Source organism: Schistocerca americana, chromosome 2 (genome assembly GCF_021461395.2).
Source record: "Schistocerca americana isolate TAMUIC-IGC-003095 chromosome 2, iqSchAmer2.1, whole genome shotgun sequence".
In the NCBI taxonomy this organism is placed as follows: domain Eukaryota; kingdom Metazoa; phylum Arthropoda; class Insecta; order Orthoptera; family Acrididae; genus Schistocerca; species Schistocerca americana.
Window position 1 is genome coordinate 767,525,639 of NC_060120.1, and position 6,902 is coordinate 767,532,540.

Sequence of the window (6,902 nt, forward strand, 5' to 3'; positions counted from 1 at the left end):
ACTTAGTTCACAGTGTTGGCTCGATTTCGGGACACTGCAGTGGGTGTGGACATGTCTACATCGACGGCTCGACGCTGTCTGATGAAGACTGGACGTGGCACAAATTATATTGCGTCGGCTTCTACATTCGCGAATGTAATTCCCTCAGCAACACGTGACCTAAATGGAATACACTACATTTCCTTTGTCTTGCTTTTATTTTTCATCTTATCTTCCGTTTAGAACACCCTATCGATTCAGTTCGATTCTCCCAAGTCTCTCGCAAATCGTTTTATTACTCATCTCTGAACTTCAGTTCCCTTTGCAAGTTTCTCTCTACTTTCCTTTACTACTTGCTTAATGTACAACTAGAATAGAATGAGGGATACATTACAAACTTGGCTGATTCCGTTCTCAGTTACTGGCTCTCTCTCGTGCCCATCGGTTCACTGAACCGCACTGTAGTTTTCCTCTGTGCAGGTTGTAGAATACCTTTTGCCTTTTGCATTTGACCCTTGATAACTTAAGAATTCCTAAGATGCTATCCCAGTCAACAAAAATGGTTCAAATGGCTCTGAGCACTATGGGACTTAACATCTATGGTCATCAGTCCCCTAGAACTTAGAACTACTTAAACCTAACTAACCTAAGGACATCACACACATCCATGCCCGAGGCAGGATTCGAACCTGCGACCGTAGCGGTCGCGCGGTTCCATACTGTAGCGCCTTTAACCGCTCGGCCACTTCGGCCGGCTGAGCCGATACTGACAGACAACTATTTACCGTAAACATACTCAACTTTATAGGAATGATATTCAGACTGTGCGCTGCAGGATTTGCGTTGTTGTAATGTTACTGTAATAACTTGCCGTTTGACGCCGGTACTGGTAGAGCGACGTAGGTCTGACACACAAGCATCAGTGTGCGTTACAGATGCAGTCAACATTGGTCTGGACAAGTTGAGCAGCGCTTTATTCGTAAAGCTGTTTTACCAAAGAACAGCAACAGTACTGTTGTTCTTCGAGAGTATCGATGCATTACAGGAATACGGAAAGGTCTTTCCGCAGAGGTGCTGAAGGACATGATTGGGAGGTTCGAAGTAACTGGCGATTTGGGAACTGTGCCCGGGAGAGACCGACGGCCAATTGCGCCACAAATTGTGGAGGAAGTTACTGTTGCCATGGCTGAGAATGTTGTCACGACAGCTGTTTCAAACATGCTGCGAACAATTGTGGAATAATATCTCCAGTGCGCTTCCAGGCTGTCCTGAATGCAGGTGGTCGTCACATTAAAGAATGTTTATAGCCTGGAAAGTAAACATGGTACAAAATTAACAAATGTTACCCTCTCATGTGGAAATTAAAATGTGTTTCTTTCTCAGTTTTATTCGTTATTTCTCTACCACAAGTCCTTTCAAATGTTTTCAAAACGTTTCATTGTCTTACGATCACTCTTTTTTCATGGTGGCCCCCACAAGTAGTGAAAGTTTAATTGTAACCATCCTGGATATTTCTGGAAATCGTCTACTTGTGGAACCGAATCCATCCATCATTGCCAGACGGAGTAGTTCCGTGAATAAACATACAATGAAGTGACAAAAGTCATGCGATAGCGATATGATCATTTGCAGGTGGCGGTAGTATCGCGTACACAAGGTATAAAAGGGCAGTGCATTGACGGAGCTGTCATTTGTAGTCAGCTGATTCATGAGAATCATGACGGGAGTTAACAGCCTTTGAACGCATAGTGGTAGTTGGAACCTTGACGCGTGGGACATTCCATTTCGGAAATCGTTAAGGAATCCAAGAGTGTGGCGAGAAGTTTCAGGCATTACTTGTCACCGTGGACAACGCAATGGCGGACGGCCTTCACATGACGACCGAGAGCACCGGCGTTTGCAGTGCTAACAGAAGAGAAAAGCGACAATGGGTGAAATAACCGCAGAAATCCGTGTGGGGAGAACGACGAACGTATCCGTTAGGACAGAGGACCGAAATTTGGCGTTAATGGAGTGTGGGAGCAGACGACGGATGCGAGTGCTCAAATGGTTCAAATGGCTCTCAGCACTATGGGACTTAACTGCTGAGGTCATCAGTCCCCTAGAACTTATAACTACTTAAACCTAACTAACTTAAGGACGTCACACACAGCCATGCCCGAGGCAGGACTCGAACCTGCGACCGTAGCGGTGGCGCGGTTTCAGACTGCAGCGCCTAGAACTGCTCGGCCATCCCGGCCGGCATGCTAGTGCATTTGCTAGCCACGACATCAGCTGCAGCGCCTCTCCTGGGCTCATGATTGGTTGGACATTAGACGACTGGAAAACCGTGACCTTATCAGCTCAGTCCCGACTTACAGTTGGAATGAGCTGATGGCTTGGTTCAAATGGCTCTGAGCACTATGGGACTTAACTTTTGAGGTCATCAGTCCCCTAGACTTAGAACTACTTAAACCTAACTAACCTGAGGACATCACACACATTCATGCTCGTGGCAGGATTCGAACCTGCGACCGTAGCGGTCGCGCGGTTCCAGACTGTAGCGCCTAGAACCGCACGGCCACCCTAGCCGGCAAATAGCTGATGGTAGCGCTCTAGAGGGGCGCAAACGAAGCCAGGGACCCAAGTTGTCGACAAGGTACTGTCGAATGGACTTGGACCCACCGGTCCAATTGAAACGGTCATAGGTTGGAAATGGTTATGTTCGCCTACTTGGAGACCATTTGCAGCCATTCATGGACTTCATGTTCTCAAACAATGATGGATTTTTCACCGGCAACAATTTCGCAATTATGGACGGGTAAAGAGGCAGCATGGCTAAATATTTTTGTAGGGTCTTCCAAGGACTTGTTGAGCCCATGCCACGTCGAGCTGCAGCATCAGGCCGGGCACAAGGAGGTCTGCCAGGAGGTGTCCCATCGCTTTTGCCTCCTTAGTGTATAGTGGGGACGCAAGCCAGCAATGCTATATCAAATCAACTAACACATCGTGGGGCGAGCCGTACAATAGACTCACTGAGTATAACGGGGTCGGAGCGGTAGTACTGGGCTTCGTTTAACAGAGGACTTTACTTAGGAAATAACTACGGTAGTGCTACATTGAGAGATAATTCCCGCGGCGCCGCAGTACAAGCGTATTTATGGTGTACAGCAACCACTCATATCGAGAAGCAAGTGCGTGTTCTGTCATGTAATCGTGTAACAGCTTAGCAGCGGCGTAAAGTGTGTGGGAGGCGGCGGGGCGGGGCAGGGCACTCAGAATATTAGCGTGGGGTCGACAGCACGCGCCCCGCCGCTGTCGTACAGTAGCTCACCCATCCCCCCGCCCACCCGCTCACCCCGGCGGGCTTTTAGCGGCGCGACCAGCCAGTTCGCTACGAGGGCACGATCCCTGGGGTGCTCGTCCGACGCTAATTACACGTCTCTCGCCCCCGCAGCCTATCGATATACATTACTCGATTACTCGAGCGCTTTTCTCGCCCGGGTCGGCTCCGGGATAGGTCGCGTCCCCTCTTCGACTGGCAATTTAGGGCTAATTGGGCCTCAAGCATCTGTTGGCCGGGAGGCGCGGGTCGTAACGGCAATATTCATTTTCCGCCCCGCGTTTCGCGTGTCGAGCCGCACGCGATTCGGCAATAATTCCGACGTAAAAATCACCAGCCTAAAACTCTTAGGTATTAAACGGGAATTCCGCTCGTGAGCTTCTCCTGTTTTCACTTTAATGTGATTCGACTTCGCCTATGGGCGTAGCTCGGTATTAACAGAATCCCACACACTGCTGGTCATAATCAAAACTGTTCAACAAACGGATGATTCCTACGTTATCTCGTATAGTGCCAGAGTGATACTCAAGTACACAGACATGCGAATGTAACTTCTTTACAAACAAATCTCTTAATCTGTAAAGATCATTCTACATATACATCTGCATCTCCGAACACGTGATATCTTTGCAATTCACAGTCAAGTGCTTGACAGAAGGTTCATCGAACAACCTTCAACCAGTTTCTCTACCGTTCCACTCTCAAACAGCGAGCGGGAAAAAGAGCGCTTAAATCTTTCCGTAGGAGCACTGATTTGTATCATTTCGTTATTATGATAATTACTCCCTATGCTGGTAGGTGCAGCAAAGCATTTTCGGGCTCAAAGAAGAAAGCTGGTGGTCGAAATCGCATGAGAAGATCCTGCCGCACAGAAAAACGCCTTTGTTTTAATGATTGCCACCCCAATTCGCATATCATACCTGTGTCACTCTCTCCCACATTTCGCGACAGTACGAGCTATCTGGAAAGTAAGGTCCGATCGGTTGCCAAATGGTACCCACAGCGAAAATTATTTTCAACGCTATTTCAGGAGCCCAAAGGAAGTGTAAATGGTTGCGATGACAAGCAGCAACAAATAATGCTAAGCACGCAGAGAATCTCATGTCGAAATTAGTTGCCACAAGGTCGTTCCAGGAAGACTTAATACCGTAGCATCCAAAACACCCGACGTGGATGGACTTCACCGAAGTTTGAAATTAGACCTCAAAATGAAGTACAAGATTAAAGTAACGTATAATCATCAAATCTGCCTCGTGATGACTGGGTGTTGTGTGATGTCCTTAGGTTAGATAGGTTTAAGTAAATGGCTTCAAATGGCTCTGAGCACTATGGGACTTAACATCTGAGGTCATCAGTCCCCTAGAACTTAGAACTACTTAAACCTAACTAACCTAAGGACATCACACACATCCATGCCCGAGGCAGGATTCGAACCTGCGACCGTAGCGGTCGCGCGGTTCCAGACTGAAGCGCCTAGAACGGCTCGGCCACTGCGGCCGGCTGCAGATAGCAGTAAAGAATTATATGCATATTATATTAAATAATACACAGTACTGGACTTATCACTTAAAAATAATGGAAAATTTCAGACTTCCCAAGTCGGCGTTGGATTGCATGCTAAGGGGTACAGTCCGCAGCTCGTGGTCATGCGGTAGCGTTCTCGCTTCCCGCGCCCGGGTTCCCGGGTTCGATTCCCGGCGGGGTCAGGGATTTTCTCTGCCTCGTGATGACTGGGTGTTGTGTGATGTGCTTAGGTTAGTTAGGTTTAAGTAGTTCTAAGTTCTAGGGGACTGATGACCATAGATGTTAAGTCCCACAGTGCTCAGAGCCATTTGAGCCATTTTTAAGGGGTACAACTTAGCCCATTTAAACTGCGAGTGAGGAAATTCTGAGTCCGGCTGGCAGAGGAGTGCAATGTGTAACGAAAGGCGGGTTACCGTTCCCTTTCGGGAGAGAATCGGCTCTCGCATAACTGGGCGAAGACTCTCCTCATTGTGCCCCCAAAAGTCAAAAGGGTATGAATAAGGAAACAGACGAACGGGAGGGGTGGTGTTTGTGGTGGCTGTCTCTTTCAATTCCCGGCCTAACGGCTTCGCAGCTTGAACGCGAAATGGGAAGCCGGCAGCACAAAGTTTGCCGTTTAGTTCCGGTGTTCGCGCGCGCGACAATGGATGCTGGGGTCGTCCTGACGGGCGGCACCGGCGGCTCACAAAGGATGACCAGGAGCAGCGGAAGGCGCAGGGGTCGGGGGGCGGGGCAGCTGTCACTGCTGGTGGCTGACGGCTGACGGCTGGCGGGCGGCGCTGTCCACAGCTTTGTGGCGCGGAATGCAGAGGATGCGCGGCCGTGTCACAACAAGGCGAGCCGCTGCCTCGGGGGCCCCCGTCTCTCCCAAATGGTATTTCGGTATTGAACCCGCTCAGCGGCGGAACACCAGAGGTCAGTTGCCACCATCGACTATCTCACGGTGGCCCAGGTTATTTTTTTGTTGTTACTGCTATTTGCTAATAAGTCCACCAGCGAAAAATGCTCCTATCGGAACACAAAAAATGCGAACATATTCCTGTTTATTTAAAATATTCTCAATGAAAGTTAGGTTACCACCTGACTTATTCTACCTTTCTCAGCACTTTCAAAAATCTTCCCAAAAATTTAGATATGCGAACATATTCGCGCTTTTTTTAACATGCAGCTCACCTCAAACTACCACAAGCTCCACTAACTGTATTTCACTCACACCCAATAGTCCATCGCTGTAACCACTCCCAGTTCCGCAATCTCACTCACTCATTCAGCCCAACTCACTGTCATTGTACACTAATGGCCATTATAATTCCTACACCACGAAGATGACGTGCTACAGACGAGAAATTTAACCGACAGGAAGAAGATGCTGTGATATGCAAATGATTAACTTTTCAGAGCATTCACACAAGGTTGGCGCCGGTGGCGACACCTACAACGTGCTGACATGAGGAAAGTTTCCAATCGATTTCTCATACACAAACAGCAGTTGACCGGCGTTGCCTGGTGAAACGTTGTTGTGATGCCTCGTGTAAGGAGGAGAAATGCGTACCATCACGTTTCCGACTTTGATAAAGGTCGGATTGTAGCCTATCGCGATTGCGGTTTATCGTATCGCGACATTGCTGCTCCCGTTGGTCGAGATCCAATGACTGTTAGCAGTTATGGAATCGGTGGGTTCAGGAGGGTAATACGGAACGCCGTGCTGGATCCCAACGGCCTCGTATCACTAGCAGTCGAGAAGACAGGCATCTTATCCGCATGTCTGTAACGGATCGTGCAGCCACGTCTCGATCCCTGAGTCAACAGATGGGGACGTTTGCAAGACGACAACCATCTGCACGAACAGTTCGACAACGTTTGCAGCAGCTTTGACTGTCAGCTCGAAGACCATGGCTGCGGTTACCCTTGACGCTGCCTCACAGACGGGAGCACCTGCGATGGTGCACTCAACGACGAACCTGCGTGCACGAACGGCAAAACGTCATTTTTTCGGATGAATCCAGGTTCTGTTTACTGCATCATGATGGTCGTATCCGTGTTTGGCGACATGGTGGTGAACACACATTCGAAGCGT